The sequence below is a fragment of the Panthera onca genome, chromosome B4 (genome assembly GCF_046562875.1).
Source record: "Panthera onca isolate mPanOnc1 chromosome B4, mPanOnc1 haplotype 2, whole genome shotgun sequence".
Classification (NCBI taxonomy): Eukaryota; Metazoa; Chordata; class Mammalia; order Carnivora; family Felidae; genus Panthera; species Panthera onca.
Genome location: NC_138345.1, coordinates 60,951,299 through 60,970,610, shown reverse-complemented (window position 1 = coordinate 60,970,610; position 19,312 = coordinate 60,951,299).

Here is a 19,312-nt window from a genome sequence, read left to right as displayed (position 1 = left end):
AAAAAAAAGGTATTATTTTGAAACACCCTGGTAATTAATGATGAAAACTTATGTCCACATACATTTTCATATCAAAGACTGTAACCATTGGAAGTGTCTTTCCCTTTTGTCACTTAAAAAATCAAATATATTTAGATTAATAGGCAACTATAAAAAATAAAATGTTAGTTTATCACTTTGGAAGGGGAGTCTTAGGTCCCTGACACATTTCAGGCTACATTTTATGGAAGTATAGGGTTTTATTAAACTTCCTGTTTCTGCTGGCTGCTTGCTTGGGTAGCTGTGGAGGGCCATGTGATTATAGCAAATGCTGGATGTAAATTTATATCTTTGGCATAAAATGAAAGATAAAATTATCGGAAATCTGAAAAAGCTTTTGCTTGTCTAACAATTTGATCTTAGAAGTTACTGTATACCACCTTAGAGAGGGAGAGGGACAGAATTAATGTCAATAGTCTAAATATTGGCTTGGGCTCCTGGCAAGTTTTCCATGAAAGGCAATGGGAGTGCAATTAATGCTTACCAAGAAGAACACTCAGATACTCTCCATCACAGGCCCACACGTAGTCTGTGGGCTGGAAAGGGTTGAGTGCTAGGTCCCCAGATGATTAAAGCAACTTGGTCCAAGGTAGCATTAAATCTAGACTCTAGAACTCCATAATTCTACTTAAATTAGTAAAAATAAGAGATTTAAATTTACATCCCAATTTTTGAAAACAAAAATAACTAATCAACAAATGAACGCGAGAATGGCTTCCCACTAAATGAAAAATTCCCTGTCCTGATATGCGTAGCTTCTTTTTCTCATACTCCAACTTCCTCGGCACTTATACATCAGACACCTCATTCTCGAACAATAAGGTTGTTGCCACAGCTGCACTAGTTCTATCTCCCCCTTCTCTGATTTTTGGGGGGGCTGGAAACCAGTGTGGTTTGATTTTGTACATAGTGATTTGGCTCAGATCACAGGAAGACCACAAAAGAGTCTGATAACACATTTGGACTCAGACTCCACATGCAAAAATAAAAACATACATCCAAAAACCACTTTTTCACTCTCCTATGCTTCCAACGCCAAAGTTGCTGTTGTTGTTTGTGTTTCTTGCTCACCCTACAATGCCCATGGTGTCAGCTGGGTCTCTGTTCCTCATTATCTATCTCACTCGGGGACACACAGCACTACTGAAACTGCTGCACAAGGAAAAAAGAAGGGGGAAGCACGTAGCATCGCTTGAAGCTTCCACATGGAAGGGACACATGAGACTTACTGTCACGTTTCATCAGTCACATGGCTCTGTCTGAGTTCAAGGGGATGGATATTGGAAATGTGTAGTACAATTTACCTGTTTCTCTTTTTGTAACAGGCTGGGCACTTAAGGTGTAAGAACATTTTTTTCTAGACTATGTTCCACAAAACATGAAAAGCAGAGCTATTTCCTTCTTCTCTTAGATGACAAATAAAGAATCACACCTGGACCAATGTAAAAGGAAACAGAAGTAGTAATTAAATAAGTAATAAAGAATGTCCTTTGAAATGTTGCTGCTTTTAGAGGCATCCAGTGTTTCAGAACACAAAATGCCATGCAGGCATACCAGCCATTCCTCAAAGCTTTAAAAACCATTTTGTGTTTTGGAAATTACTCACTTTATGATTGCCCTACTCTTCTCTGACCAGTCTTCATCAGTCTAAACTCAACCAATATCCCTAGAAATTATATTAAAAATGGGGTGGCTAGTTTATTTTCGGTGTACATCAATAAAATTGTTTTAAGGGTTTTATTGCAGACCTTTTTATTTAAGAAGCATTATGCCAGCCTAAGAGTTGATTATGACACAGTGGCTGCCCTTGAAGAGATGAGGATTTAGATGGAGGCAAAGGTTAGAATGGAGAATACGTACAGCAATTACTTAAGGATTGAATGCCAAAGCGTTTCCAAAGCTATTTATTGCACTGGTTGAATCTTTGTTCAAGTGCAATCTTATACATAAGTCAAAACTGTTAGACACATCAAAGCAGATATCTTCTGATTGAAATAGGAACGGGACACCATGAATATTTCTTGCTAGGTCCCTTATCTGACCTCCTTGGAACCCTTAAGTTTCTTCTATGGAAGCTCCTGAAGTTTTTGAGGATAGCTCAGGGAGAAAAAACAGAGGCTTTCCTAATCCTTACTATATATTTACATTTGTTTATTTTGTCCAACTAATTGAGGGCATATATTTAATGTATACTAGCCTCTGACAGATAGCAATTTCCCACTATATGTGTTGGAATGGCCATGCCATAGACTAAAGTATTATTTTAAAGTAGAAATATTTTTTATTTTTATTTTTTAAAATTTATTTGTTTATTTTGAGAGGGAGGGAGGGAGGGAGAGAGGGAGAGAGAGAGAGAGAGAGAGAGAGAACACATGAGAATGGAGGAGGGGCAGGAGAGAGAGAGGGAGAGAGAGAATCCAAAGCAGGCTCCAGGCTGACAGTGAGGCTTGAACTCACAAACCACACGATTATGACCTGAGCTGAAACCAAGAGTCGGATGCTTAACTGACTGAGCCACCCAGGTGCCCCATAACTTTAAAGTAGAAATAAATGGGGGATAGAGAAGAGATAGATAAAAAGGAGTGAGGGATGGCAATTGATAAAGTTTCTTTCTCATTCTATTACCACATCAACCAAGTGATTGCTGATAAATAAACCAGACCTTCCAAACCCAAACTTCTATGGAGAAGATTTTGTGATAATTTTATTGCCTATTTTGTCCCTCAAGTCTTCCTGAATGACTCTATCAACTGGTGGGTACTATGGGCACTATACACATGTCTGCAAACAAGTTGAAGGATTCATGTACTTAGGAGGAGACATTATGCACATTACAGCATTCCACATAGGTCTTAATTATGATAAATATAAGATAAGCTCATGTTTTTAGAAACTGACCCTTTGAAATCAATCCAGTTCTAAGATATCCATTCAGTTTTGTCTTACCAAAATCTGTGAGGTAAGTGCCTGAGTATAAAAGCAACCTAAAGGTTAAGATATTGAGGTTTTCTGATAAGTAGATATTGAAGCTAGAAAAGAAAATAAGACCTTCACTGATTTATTTTGCAATCACTTTCTTCTTTCTGCCACATAGGTACATAACAAAAATGATGGAAAGTACACATTGGATAAGGGCAGAAAAATAAATATGCATGTTTTAGTTTAGTTTAGAATTACAGGGTTCCAGAATTTCCGTGACACACTGTTTTCAGATATGTGGGGGTTATATAGATACCTGATATCTATATATCTTTTTAGTACTATGTGGTCACATAATGCATGGGCTTTCTCATCCATTTTTGGATTTTGAGGAAGATCTCTTAAAAAGAAGTTAGTGAGAAATATGGATAGGTTATAATCCATGAGAGACAAAGTGGAATTAGCTTAATCAGGAAAAAAACCAGAGCTTTCAATTGAGAAAAAAAAAATCTAGGGAAATTAAAAATGAAAAGCAATAAAAATGGGTCTTGTTCAAATGTTGGAGATAAATTCAAGTTCCCAACTAAATATGTGTTCGGGAGAAAACTAAAAAGAAGGAGAGAGTTACAGTAGTTTGGTGACAGTATTATTAGCACATGCTTCTTGTGGGAGGGTACCCATTCATATTGATGTGTTGTTCAATTTGTTTGCATCCCCTCCACACTCTCTGAGATAGCCACCATATAGAGCCACTGCATATGGTTGGGCAAGTTGTGCACTGCACAGGGAAACACATCTAAAAGAGTGACACAGATGTAATGGATCTGCATATTGATTAAAACAATATTCCAAATTGAAATGAAGTGTCACAAGGAGGCACTTTTTTCTAATTTGCTCAAAGGCATCATACGCGTTAGCAACAGTCCTATTGTATGTTATTTAAAAGGTGTTAATTCTTCTGTAGAATCACTTCAACTCTATCCAGGAAGTTCCTTGGCCACAAGAATAGACAAATCAATTATTCCTCATTTCCGTTTCTTATCAGGCTCATAAATGAAGTCTAAAATGCTCATTAGGTCTTTGGACTCTTTTGGCATTCTAAAAGATGGTTGGTATCCAAAAGTTTGGGGATAAACCTAAAACAATCTGCTCTACTAATACAAGATGGGGATTGAGTCATTCCAAATACAAAAGAATAATTGGATTTGGCAAAAGAAATAATTTTTTTTTTCTGGATGGTTTACTGGCACATAGTAGCCACTCAAGGGAATATTTCTGGAATTGATCAGTATCTATAGAAGCCATCATCTCTAGAATCATCCAAGGTCTCCTTTACTTTCAGGATCAGTCCAGAAGCTAAGTATGGTAACTCATGTGGGATATAATATATATTAATGACTATGATGGTGATGAAACTAATAATACATTATAGCACTTTACATAGATTCTACCAAGTGATCTTTACCACACTCCCATGATTTTCTAAAACATGTTTGTTCTGTTACATCTAGCCAGCTGTTCTCCTTTCTTTTCAGCTAGCCCAGTGTCCAGTGTCTGATTGGATCCTCAGGCATACTTGACATTTTCATCAAGAGAAGGAAAATCATTTCAAGTCCAAAGGATAAGCACCATCATGCTAAAAGGTCATAAAACACTAGGAGTTGCTCTTTAGCCATAGATTTTGACGATAAGTCCAAAGAAAACATGGGACATGGTTTGGAACAAGCTTGCGTATACTTCATCATCAGGGCTGTGGTACACAGTATGAGAAGGCTTCAGGGGGAATTCAAACACCAGTGGAAAGGAGGGTTTTGCTTGCATTGGCTATAACAAATATGTTTTTACAATAAACAAATGGGTGGCCATAAGACATGCATGTCTGATGTTGAAGGAAAGCCTGTTTGCACCAAATAAATTACAGAAACAGTTCAAGAGCAGTTCATCCTAGTGAAAATATTATCCCTGAACTACTGGCAGGGTTAGTGTCAGGTTAGGTTATCTTTTGTATGAGTGCCAATTGCACTCGCTAAAACTGCCTAAGGGCAGTCTGTTGTAACTTGCATACAGTTCAGTGTTTTTCAGAAAACTTACCTACTTTTGTATTTTAGTTACATACAAACTTTACTTACTTTTTTTCCTCTAGGGATAGACTCCTCCCCCTGGCTATCCTTGAGCTTGGAAATCATCCCTCTCTGCCCTCATGTCCCCCTGCCCCTACCCTATCTTATGTGACTACATATCAGATGAATGCCTGGGAGAAAGGCCAGGGTGATGGGTGACCAATCCTGTACAAATCACAGAGCAGACAGACACAACTGATCCAAAGGGCATCATTTATTCGAAGCCCAGTCCCTTAGTTCACTGAAGGTAAATGGCTTTTAAAATACAGCCAGCAAAAGCAATGAAGTAAGAATCTTTTGGTGGCATTAATTTCATGAAGATTTTTGAAAATTTTCAGACATTCGTAAATGTTGGCTTTTTAGGACACTACAGGAATTCTATGTTATTAAATTAAAATGGAATAACTCAGCATGGCTCCTGGTCTCTTTGCTGTCCAAGCCTCTGCACACAAATGAACACAAAATTAATGGAGTGACTAATAAGACAGATGGACTCTTCCCAGTGACTGACAATACAGCCTTCAGAATTGGCAATTAGCACTTTCATTGCCCCGATTTGCAAAGGCTTACAAAGAGAACAAAAACTTTAAGTCAACAGTCTATCACAAATGATTTACTGAGCACTTACAAATAGGTATCCGAGAGAAGTTATTTGTGGATTGTCTCAATTACCTTTCTGTCTCTTTAGATAAGTAATTTAGAAATAAATGTCTGTCAAATACTTGGTGTTATTGAGGTTTATGATGGTATATCTTTCTTGAACCAAACATTCCTTTTTTATTTTTTTCAGTAGTAGACACAGATGTTCCTCCTTTCTCTGCTTGCAGTGTATTGGTGTTATAGTGAAAAAGTCTAGAGCTTGAAGCAAAAGAGCAGGATTTGAGTTTCAATGCCACCACTTAACTATGAAAACTATTGAAACTCTCTGAGCCTCAGTCCCTTCAACCACAAAGCAAGAATGATAGAAATAGCCTCTTCAAGTCTTATATAAATACAATTTTTCATTTAGAATTGCGTTTTACAATCATGACACCTAAGTGAACACTTGTCAGTGGTGCATAGTGAGAACTTTGGTACACATCAAAGTAACCAGTGGAACAAGATAAAAATGCAGTACTATGGGTTCCATGATCAGTGATTTGGATGCAGTGGATGGGGGTTAGGCCAAGGCATGTCTACTTAAATTTTTTTAAAGTTTGTTTATTTAGAGTGATCGAGCAGGGTGGGGGCAGAGAGACGGGGGAGAGAGAGAATCCCAAACTCACAGCACAGAGCCAGATGTGGGGCTGGAATTTAGGAATGGTGAGGTCATGACCTGAGTTGAAATCAAGAGTCAGAAGCTAAACCTATTGAGCCATCAGGTGCCCCAGGGCATCTCTATTTAAAAGTACCACAAGTAGACCAAGGTTTGAGAACTACTGCTTTAATATATAAGAATCTTTCTCTCCTTCAGGATGCTTCTATGAACAGAATTCAAGCATCTTCTAGATGTATTTGGCTTACAAATAGAAACTTGATTTCCATGAAAATCTGTGATTATCTACTAAAAACTCTGTAAGCTGTAACAATAAGTTCTCAACCTCTAAATATGAAAATCCATGGAAATGCAATCTACTCAGTGGTAAGAATTTGAGTTAAGATATGGTAAGGAAAGTTGATATTAATTCATTAAACTATCTGCCATGTCATTGCTAATGTCAGGGGAAATATGCTAATTAAACTGACCAATAATTTCATAGAAACTGCAATTCCATATATAATGTTGTAGCCAAACAGTGTGAAAAACAAGAAGAAATGGTAATTTTTAATTTCCTTCTTTACCACTGATGGGCTGAGTCATTAATAGCATCCCACATCTCTCTTAATGTTTATCATGAGGGCTATAGTTACTAAGACTGACCTGATATGGTCTTTAAAGATTTTGAACTGAATCTTTCTGAAGTACAAAAAAAAAAAAAAAAAAAAAAAAAAAGATCAGTTACCATTTCATTATTTTTCATTCTCATTCACCTCTGAACTTCCTGGTTCTGTCTGGGCCAAAGTAAAAATTGCCAAAACACCACGGGAAAGGCTGCTCTGACAGTATTTCTGGCTCACCAAAAATTTCTTGAGAAAGCCAGTTTCCATGAGATTTCAGTTCCAATTTTACAGACCCAAGAAAACTCAGGATAGTTCAGATAAAGTTCAGATAAGCATTCAAATTTTCAGTTACTTGTGCCAGATGAACCACTAAGTCATTTGACATGTTCACATCACTGTTTTAGGAAAAGAAAAAAAAATTGACTAGAATTCTGATCCAATATGGACAATTTTAAAGGAATATAGTATACTGAAAAGCCACCAAAGGTTAACAGATAATTTTTTATTTTTTTTTAAATAAAAATTCAAAATAAAAATAATGACCCTGTGGCTTATTTTAGGTATAAATGGGATTTAAATGAAGTAACCTAGCAACAAACATTGAACAAAAGCTTGTCCGAGAAAAGCTACTGTGGTAACCAACACAAGATACAACTTGGAGAGACAATACTTTGCCCACCTGTTTATTTTTCTTAGCTCTCTTCCCCCTCCTTCCTTCAAAATGGAAATGATAGTACTAACACCATTATACATTCCAGGAGGTATAATGAACAAGTAATCCCAAGACCTGAAAATTCTCTCGGTATCAATTTCTCCTCTTAGCATAGGGTGAGGCAGAGAGGGAAAAGATTATTTCACCTTTCAAAATAATCACGTAAAAACTTACCTTTGGATTAGAAATGATCTTCTGAGGCAAGAAATAAATTCTGAATTTTCAAGGGGTGAGTGATTTGACAATGAATTTACTCACCAGAAATCAAGATCCTTTCATAAACCGTCAACAAACAGAAACATTACACGTACATCAGAGTCTCATTATATATAATACAGCCCACCATGGTGTGCAGTTTGGTATAGAAGGTTTTATTCTTGGATCCCATCCAAGGAGATTCAGTTACTGGAAGTGCCGAAGGAAAATTGCTCTCACATGGCTCCACCTATAATACTTTCGGGTGGCATGAGGCCTGAAGCAAGTGATACAGCAAAAATCCTAGCACGCTCAGATACGGTAACTGAGAAATCTTAACCATAGAAACTGGCAATAAGTCCCATTAAAAAGGAGTTTAGAACATTTATCATTCCACTAAAGTTTTTACCAGTCTTTTCCCCTCCCAGGAGATACAAGAGCATTATTAGCAAAGCAAACTAGCATTTTTCTCACCCAGCATAAACCATCACTATTCTTAGCTAATGGGAGACTACCTACTTGCAAAGAGAAGTACAATATTTTGCATTTTTCAGTTACTGAGTTTATAACTACAGAAAAAATTTTCAATGAATATTTCCATTTTGAATTACTTAAGTAAGGAAAGATTGATTAATGCCTACTTTAAAAATGCCTGTTACATCTGTTTTCTTTTTATTCCACCATCTTGCCAACTGTTGGGTTTCCGATAAATACTTACTCATTACAATAAACCTGGCTTCCAAATAAAAGAATATATGCCTCTCTATATATTGTAAATATTGTTAGTTCTTCAACTTTCAGGAAGAAAAAGATGTCCCTTAATATTGTTCATCATTAAATGTTTAGGTCATGTATTATTCACAATGAACATTAAACAAAAGTGCAAATTATCAGGGATTTATGGTATTAATGACAATTTGTATTTAAAGCCTAAATTAATCCTCATATTTTAAAAAGAATAAATTGCTCCACAATATGGGAAAGTATGCCATAATAAATATACTATTAGCTATCTTTAATACAACATCTACTATTTATTAAATGCTACTAACTGTTAGGTACTCTCTTAGGCATTGTACATATGTTGTATCATTTAATTTGCTTTAATCTAAATGTTACAAGAGCAACTTCAAATAGGTATTATTAATACCCCTATCTACAGATCAGAAAATTAAGGCTGAGAAGAATGAAGCTAACTTGTCTGTGTTCATACATCTGGAGGAAGATAGAATTGATTTTTAAATCTAGGTCTGTTTAAACAGAAACAGATTTATAGATGCCAGAAACAAACTGTTGGTTATCAGGGTGGGGAGGGGTTGAGAGCAGACAAAATAGGTGAAGGTGATTAGGAAGTACAAACTTACAGCCGTACAATAAGTCATGAAGGTGTAATGTACAGGGACAGTGGATACTGTAAATAATATCATAATAATTTAATATGGAGACAGACAGTAACTAGACTTATCGTTGGGATCATTTCATAATGTATAAAAACATTGAATAAGTATGATGTACACCTAAAACTCACAGACTATTGTATGTCAATTATACTTCAATTTTAAAAATTAGGTCTGTTTGACTTAAAATTCTATTCACCGTGACATGAATATAAGCTTTAAGCTCCTATAAATACTACAATAGCAAATATTAAGATGGTGTAAACTAACGATGGACGTTATCTAAGCTATAAATTATTATACAATTGAACACTGACCATAGGCTGTTTGTGTTCATTTGCACCACTGAACTCACCGTGCATATGGTTTTGATTGCCTCCTACATGTCAGTGCTTCCAGATCTACCTTCTTAGAGCTATAGCCACTTACTTTGTTATCAGATTAGATTTTCAGTTGCTTGCAAGTCACCACCAAAATTTTGAAATACAACATGTTGAAAATTGAAATTATTTCACTCATTGTACAAGTGACACTTACTATTCATATATTTCCCTTACCGTATGTGAAAGATTATTTTCTTCTCCATGTTTAATTTTCTTCCTGCTATGAGAAAGGAAAAAGCAAAGAGGCAAATAACGTAATGATTATGGTACTCGCGTACTCGAGGAGGCAGACCACCTGAGCTATGAAGGACAAAAAAGTGAAATGGAAAAAGAAAATAAAAAGATAATTAAGTGGAAGATTGACTGGGTGCAGACCTTTGAGATACATAGAGTTGATGGTCTTTGGTGAATCCTGGGGTAGTGGGCAGTTGTGTGAAATACGAGGGTCCCAGAAAATGGTGTCAGCCTTTAAGACTACTTGGATGATAGAGAGACCATCTGAGAGGCTAGATTGGCTTGACTGAAGAATAGAACCAGCTTGTATATAAAGTTTGTGAATAGGCCTCAGACAATATGAGTAGTACAGGGAGACAAAGAATGATAAGAAGAATCCTTTAAATGCAACAACATGCTCCAGAACTAAGAGCTTACCTTGAACAAGTGACTTCGTCTCTTTGTGCCTCAGTTTGATCATCTATAAAATTATAGAGTACCTGTCTTTCTTCATAGGATCACTGAGTGGCTGAAGTAGGACAATGATTATGAAGGCACATTAAAAAGAATAATAACTTTCTTCATGTAGCTACTGTGGTTCCAGAATGTACTCCTTTAGATCTCTTCCTACAGAGAAGGGCGCTAAATAGGATTGTTCTTTAGTTTAATAAGCAAATCACTAAACTGTTATTGGATTCTTTCACAAGTGCTTTCTAAAGTTTTGTATCAAATGCCTTAGTCCTACAAATAAATTATGAATGTTTCAAAAGCAAAAAGGAGGAGGAGGAGGAGATTAAGAAAGAGAAGGAGGGGGAGAAGGAAAAGGAGGGAAAGAAGGAGGAGAGGAAGAATCCTTTGCGGGAAATAGGGGAGATGAAAGGGGGTTGACAGGGGATAGCAAAGTAAAGATCCCCAATATGGGACAAGAGTGGACTAAAGCCCAGGAGAGAAATCTTTAGGGAATGATCTAGAAATTCCTTCTACATCCAGTGAGCCAGAAGCTCTCACAGACCCCTGAGGAGATAGAAGGGAAAGTGCAGGGAATCCTAGGTACAGAGGCAACCAGCTGGGAGTTTAAACATGGGGAAGAGGAAGACTACAAGGTGCTATTGGCTGGAGGGAGCAGCTCACCAAATATATGTGTAGTAGGGACAACTGGAAGTGCCCTCACCACATAGGTTTGTGTAAGGTTGTCTAATGTCCAAACTGCTCGTAAATTCAAGTTAAGAAAAGAAGCTAAAACTTGAGTGCCCAATTAAATGTTCCAGCCAAATTAAAGTGAAGATATGTTAAATATGTTTTGATAAAAAATCTGTACTGTAAAACTCATATTTTCATGAGTTTTGAAATTTCCAAGAATTTTTAAATATCATTAGTTATCTTTTAATACAGCATCCACTATTTAGATGGGGTAGGCAAAAGGTTACTACACATGTATTTTAGAAAAAGTTTGATGTTGTCTCTAATGAACTGAGAAGAAAAGAATTTGTTCATGTATCTACTGAGACAGTAGAAAAGAGTTGAAGGCCTGACCAGTTGGATAATGTGATGGTGGTGATAGCTATCTTTCAGTGACACTGTGAATCTTCAGGGTTAACTTCGGAAGGAAAATCTGAGGTGAAAAGGGCAGCTGATCAAGCAGCTTCTAGTCTTGCTCCTTAGCTTTCACTCTTTCACTTACAATATTGTTGCATTTCCAAATCATCAGATGGACCATTGCCATGGCCACCAGCGCCCAGTAAAGTTGAACACTCTCTTCCACGAAAGCATTGAGATTATGTCAAAGTGTGTGGTTTTTACACAAGCCTAACTGAAAAGTTGGGGCCAGAGGTTCTGAGTTTTGTTTAATAAACTGCTGTTGCTTTTGTCTTTTCGTCATCCTTTTCTATAGAGCCAGAAGGAAACACTAGAACTGCAGCAAAAAGAGATTTGGTAAAAACCTCAGATTCCTTATAGATGAAAAGAGCTATGACATACTACTACTTTCCTGTTTGCCACGCACAAAAAAGTTGCATTGCTAAACTAAGTGTACTATTTACCATTATACATAAATCCAAATATAGGCATTTGCTCTATTTCACGTCATAGATACTGTGTTTTTTTTACAAATTGAAGGTTGTGACAATCCTGCATCAAACAAGTCTATGGGTGCCATCTTTCCAACAGCATTTGCTCATTTCATGTCTCTGTGTCACATTCCGGTAATTCTTGAAATATTTCAGACTTTTCATTACTGTATTTATTATGGTGATTGGGATCAGTGATCTTTGATGTTACTGTTGTAATTGTTTTGGAGTATCACAAACTGTGCCCACATAAGGCAGCAAACTTAATCAGTAAATGGTGTGTGTGTTCTGACTGTTGCACCAACCAGCTGTTTTTTTCCCATTTCTCTTCTTCTCCTTGGGCCTCTCTATTCCTGAGACACAATATTGAACTTAGCCAATTGATAACCCTATAATGGCCTGTAAGTGTTCAAGTGAAAAGAAGAACCGCACATCTCACACTTTAAATCAAAAGCTAGAAATGATTAAGCTTTGTCAGGAAGGCATGTGGAAAGCTGAGATAAGCCGAAACCTAGGCCTTTTGTGCCAAACAGAACTTAGTCAAGTTGTGAATGCAAAGGCAAAGTTCTTGAAGGAAATTAAAAGTGTTACTTCAGTAAGCACATGAATGATAAAGCAAAACAGCCTTATTGCTGATATGGAGAAAGTTTCAGTGGTCTGGATAGAAGATCAGACAAGCCACAACATTCCCTTAAACCAAAGCCTAATTTAGAGCAAGATCCTAACTCTTTTTAATTCTATGAAGGCTGGCAGAGGTGAGGAAGCTACAGAAGAAAAGTTGGAAGCTATTAGAGGTTGGCTCAAGAGGTTTGAAGAAAGAAGCTGTCTCTGAAACATAAAAGGGCAAGGTGAAGCAGCAGGTACTGATGTAGAAGCTAAAGTGAGTTATCCAGAAGATCCAGTAAGATCATTAATGAAGGTCGCTACACTAAACAACAGATTTTCAATGAAGACAAAATTACCTTCTATTGGAAGGAGATTCCATCTAGGATTCTCATAGGTAGAGAGAAGTTCACACCTGGCATCAAGGGATAGACTCTCTCTCTCTCTCTCTCTCTCTCTCTCTCTCTATTTTAACTTTTTAAGTTTATTTATTTTGAGAGAAAGAGAGAGTGGGGAAGGATCAGAGAGAGAGGGAGAGAGAGAGAATACCAAACAGGTTCCACACTGTCAGCACAGAGCTCAATGCGGGGCTCGAACCCACGGACCATGAGATCATGACCTGAGCCAAAACCAAGAGTCAAACACAAAACCGACTGAGCCACCCAGGCACCCTTAGACTGACACTCTTTTTCATGACTAACGCAGCTGATGACTTGAAGTTGAAGCCAATGTTCATTTACCATTTTGAAAATCCTAGGGTCCTTAAGAATTACGCTAAATCTAATGACTTATCAAGTAAAGGGTTAGTATCCAAAATCTATAAAGAACTTGTCAAACTCAACACCCAAAAAACAAATAATTCAGTGAAGATATGGACAAAAGACGTGAATAGACACTTTTGCAAAGAAGACATCCAGATGGCCAACCAACACATGAAAAAATGGTCAACATCACTCATCAGGGAAATACAAATCAAAACCACTAGGAGATAACACCACACACCTGTCAGAATGGCTAACATTAACAACCCAGGAAACAACAGATGTTGGTAAGGATGAGGAGAAATGGGAAACCTTTTGCACTGCTGGTGAGAATGCAAACTAGTGCAGCCACTCTGGAAAACAGCACGAAGGATCCTCAAAAAATTAAAAATAGAACTACCCTACAACCCAGCAATTGCACTACTAGGTATTTATCCAAAAGATACAAAAATACTGATTTGAAGGGACACGTGCATCCCAATGTTTATAGCAGCACTATCGACAATAGCCAAAGTATGGAAAGAGCCCAAATGTCCATAGACTGATGAACGGATAAAGATGATGTGATATATATATCCAATGGAATGTTACTCGGCATTCAAAAAGAATAAAATCTTGCCATTTGCAACAACAAGGATAGAACTAGAATGTATCATGCTAAGCAAAATAAGTCAGTCAGAGAAAGACAAACATCATATGACTTCACTCATATGTGGAATTTAAGTTACAAAACAGATGAACATAAGGGAAGGGAAGCAAAAATAATATAAAAACATAGAGGAAGACAAACCATTAGAGACTCTTAAATACAGAGAACAAACTGAGGGTTGCTGGCTGGGTGTTGGGTAGGGGGAAAGGCTAAAGGGATGAGGGGCATTAAGGAGGATGCTGGTTGGGGTAAGTACTGGGTGTTATATGTAAGTGATGAATCACTAAATTCTACTCCTGAAAAAATATATTTTTTATCAAAAAAATAATAATGAAATTGAAAAAAAAAGAATTATGCTAAATCTACTTTGCCTATGCTCTATCCAATGAAACAACAAAGCCTGAGTGACAGCACATCTGTTTACAACATAGTTTAATGAATATTTTAAGCCCACTGTGAAGACATACTGCTCAGGAAAAAAAAAGATATCTTTCAAAATATTACTGCTTATTGACAATGTACCTGGTCATGCAAAAACTCTGATGGAGATGTACATGCACCATATATAGTGTGCCTGCTAACACAACATCCATTCTGCATCCATTGATCAAGGAGTTATTTTGACTTTCAACTCTTATTATTTAAAAAGTACATTTTATAAGGCTATAGCTGCCATAAATAGTGATTCTTCTGATAGCTTTGGGCAAAGTCAACTGAAAACCTTTTGGAAAGGATTCATGAGAAGAGGTCAACGTAACAACATTAACAGGAGTGTGGGAGAAGTTGATTCCAACCTTCACTAATGACTTTGAGGGGTTCAAGACTTCAAGGGGAGGAAGAAACTGCTATTGTGGTGGCAATAGTAAGAGAACTAGAAGTTCAGGCTGAAGATGTGACTGATGAATTTCTGCAATCTCTTGATAAGGCTTCAATGGATGAGAAGTTGCTTCTTATGGATGAACAGAGAAAGTGTTTTCTGAAGATAGAATCCACTCCTGGTGCTAATGCTGTGAAGATTGTTGAAATGATAGAAAGGATTTATCATATTAATCAACTTAATTGGTAAATCAGTGGTGGGGTTTGAGAGGACTGACTGCAATTCTGAAAGAAGTTCTACTGTGGGGAAAATGCTATCAAACAGCATCACATGCTACAGAGAAATTATTTATGAAAGGAAGAACTAATTATGAGGCAAACTTCATCATTGTAAGAAATTGCCACACAGATGCCTCTACTTTCAACAGCCATCATCCTTATCAATCAGCAGCCATGAACATCAAGGCAGGACCCTCCACCAGCAAAAAGATTACAACTCTCTGAATGCTCAGATGATGGTTAGCATTTTTTAGGAATAAAGCATTTTAATTAAGGTATGTACATTGGTTTTTTTGGACATTGTGTTATTGCACACTTACTAGACTCAGTGGAATGTGAGCGTAGTTTTTATATGTGCTGAAAAACTAAAAATTTCATTGACTTGCTTAATTGCAATATTCACTGTATTGCAGTGGTCTGGAGCCGAACCTGCAATATCTTCAAGTCAGTGGCTGTATAATGTTTAAAGATTCTCTGAAAACATTTTGCAAATCACAGTTGCTGTCATTCTGAATCTTTCAGCAGTCTCTACTTCTGCTCTCACACTGAACGTAGAACGTGTAACTGTAATGTGCCAGGATTAACTCAGATGGCAACTCTCAAGCCCAATCCACAGGGATCTGGATTTTGTTTCTCTAAACCAGATCAAGAAGTTTCTTCTCATCAGTTTTACCCCCTTTGGAGTGGGAGAAGGTAGATGAAAGAAACAGTAACACGAGTTCAGACAGTGCAAAGGCAAATAGGCTAAACTAATGAAAACAGGTACTTAACAAAATCTAAAAATAAAAACTATACTTTTTACTTTAAATGCTAATGATGGTTGGCATTTCTATACAGGAAGGACTGTGGCTTGCATTTCATATTCATTTGGGACTATAATGCATTTGATTGAGCACCTAAAATGTGCAAACGGCACTGCCCATCAAGTCTGTATGTGGCCCTTTAAATGTCTTCCTGTATTTGTTTTGTCTTCCTAAATTCCCAGAGGACAAAGACTACTTTACCTTTCTTCCACAGTGCTTCGCTGAGGAGATGCTTCCCTGAACTTGCACAAGTCATTCTTACTCTTAGAGTCCTGGGTACGTCCTACTTGTAGTCCCTGTTAAAATTTGTAGCACAACACCAGACACAGTGCCTAGGGTACATCCTACTTGTAGTCCCTGTTAAAATTTGTAGCACAACACCAGACACAGTGTAGGCACCCGTGTTTGTATTAGAAATGCGGTGGTTGACTCATGAGCCAGTGGTGTGCTGGAGCCTACTCATATGAGCCAGGGACCCAGCTTGGGCACATTCCTTCCCAATTCTATATCTAGTGACCTCACCTTGGTAGCTTGAGATAGGCCATGATTGGAGCATTTAAATGATGGAAACTGTCCAGTTGATTTTAAGCGGTTTTTTTTTTAATTTATATTTATTTATTTCTGAGACAGAGAGCATGAGAAGGGAAGGGACAGAGAGAGAGGGAGACACAGAATCAGAAGCAGGCTCCAGGCTCTGAGCTGTCAGCACAGAGCCCGACGCAAGGCTCGAACTCACAAACCGTGAGATCATGACCTGAGCCGAAGTCGGTCGCTCAACCGACTGAGCCACCCAGGCGCCCCTTAAGCGTTTTGAATATAGGCACTTTGTCTTCTACTTTCTTTTTATTCCATCTATTTTATAGGCTGTTTTACATTTAGCAGTTAGTCTTTCATGTGAGAACTGTGCTTTGAGTAACTATATTTATCTTTTTAAAAAATCATTTTTAATTTATTAATTAGTCTGTAGATGCCTTTTTATATTATTTTGGACATTATTTTTGGAAAAGAATTATTCCTTTACTTGGTTTATATAAGAAGTAGTTATCAAAAGAAAAAAATGGTATTCTAATTTTGCCAAAAGTATTATTAAACAATTAGTAAAGACTCTAAAATTTCCTTTTCTTAATGACCAGGAAATTAAATTGTTGCTTTGTAAAATTATAAAATAGGTTTGTGTACTAGAAAGTTAATTCCATTGCATTAAAATTAGCCATTTGGGGAGCTCTATTACTATGTGACAAAATAATTGCTCTTTAAACCAAATGCATAATACTTTTTGTCTAAAATGGGCTTTGTGATTTTCAAATATGAACTTTCATTTTCCAGAATGTGCATTAGAGGTACTATGGTCTTTTGAGGTTCAATTAACTTTTAACAGGAAGAATGATCTTCCTACTCTTTGGAAAAGCAGTAGGGTACTATGATTAGGAGGGGAGGCTTCTGGGTTCTAGCCCCAGATACTCCATTTATTTTCTGTGTGACCTTAGAAAAGTCACTTCAAGTCTCAGTGCCTTGGTTTCTTCATATGTAAATGGGGATGATAATAGAATCTGCTTTGTATGAGGATTAAATGCATGTGTAAAACACTTGGAGTGATGCCCAGTACTCAGTGATAATTGCTTCTGCTTCTACTGCTTTTCCTCCTCCTCCTCTTCCTCCTCCCTCTCCCTCCCCCCTCCCTCCTTCTACCTCTCCTTTTTCCTCCTCCTTTTCTTCTTCTTGTCCTTCTCCTCTCCCTCCTCTCCCCTTCACCTTTCATCTCCTCCCCCGCCCCTCCTTCCTCTCCTCTCCTCTTTTCTCCTCTCCTCTCCTCTCCTCTCTCCTCCTCCTCCACCTCCTTCTTCTCTTCAAGCACATAATCTCACAAATACTGGGTACTTAATAAACATGTCTGAATTGGGTAATTAAATAATCAATTACAAGCATGGATCAAAGGCACAAAGACTGATTGCCTACTAGGTACCAGGAATACAGTGGTGATATACAAGACACAAAAAGTCTCTGACCTCATAAGGTTTACATTTTAGCTGTGTATTGTTGAGTCCAAAATGTATGGGGAACTGGTCTTAATGTTCAGGGAGTAAAAGAAAGGTCTAACTGTAAACTCCCTGGCAGTATGTATTCAAGGTTGTATTAAAGAAGTATGAGTGAACAGATAAAATTTTGGCTCTATGTAACAAAGGTCCCAAATAGCTGCTGCATAAAGAAAATAAAAAATTGTTTCTCATGTAACTGTTCAAAGGCAGGAAGTCCAAGACTCCACAAGATTGTCCAGGGACTTGGATTCTCTAAGATCCACCATGGCTAGGGTGTTCTGTGTCTGCAGGATTCTGGGTAGCTCCTCATCACATCCACATTCCAACCAATGGGTTGGAGGAAGGAGAAAGAACATGTCCCTCCATTAAGGAAGATGCGGGTATGAAATTATGTTCTTTGCTTCTGCGCATAACTCATTAGGTGGAACTTCACAGAGCCACCCCATCTACAAGGGGCAAAGGACAGATCTTGAGGGACGGCTGATAGCCTTGGCCACATTCCATCCCTTGAACATGTTTGTATTATTCATTCTCCACAGAGAATACGCTCATCCCTTCCCAAGGAATACAATCCCAAAGCTTCATCCGTTTCCTGCATCTAGGTCAAGATTGAGGATTCTCTGGATGAGATCAGCCCTCTACATCAAGGATCCTGATGTGGCTCTTTATAATATGGTGGCCTATAATTATGAGACAAATCATCTGTCCCTGAATACCAATATAAAAATGAAGGAGTGGGGACAGGATGACAGAAATAAAACTCCCCCTGGAAAAGGGGAAATGGGAAATGCACAGCTGCCATCATTCTATGAGACTGATCAAGTCCTGTTGGGAAGGAGCTGTTCAAACTCCTGCCATGCTGGGGGTATAGTCCTCCAGTCACCTTTTCTGGGAGCTGTGACATTAGATCTCTGGGAGGATTTCCTTTATCCATTGTCTCTCATGGCTGCATCTGAAGCAGACACTGGAGAGTATACTTTCTTGGGGCCACCATAGCTTCCACACTCCCCTTCTTGTCAATGTCAATTTATAGATCCAGGAGTCGGGTTGATTTGTCATGGGTTTTGGCAGGCTGGTTTTCTGGCTTCTTTGGCAATATATTTCCTTTATAATTATAAGAATGTCTTACAGACCATTTGTTTCTGCTCAGCTCCATGTGTGAGGAATCATAGCTAAGGTTCTGGTCTTGATATAGATTTTAAGACTAAGCATTCTGGTCTTCATAAGGACCTCAGTGTGACTTAGATTCCCAAAGGAAAGATTCGCTTGTAGTGAGGCTTGATGCCACTTTTCTGCCCCATGTTGACAAGGGTGTTAAATTGTAACCCACCCATCATTCAAAAGAGGGTGATCCACTTAACCCTAGCCCCAGGTTCAGCTCCTGGTTGTAGGGCCACAGTATTCCAAGCTGTCCTTAGGTAGACAAGCACATGTCAGCTTAGCCTGAGTGGGCCAAGAATG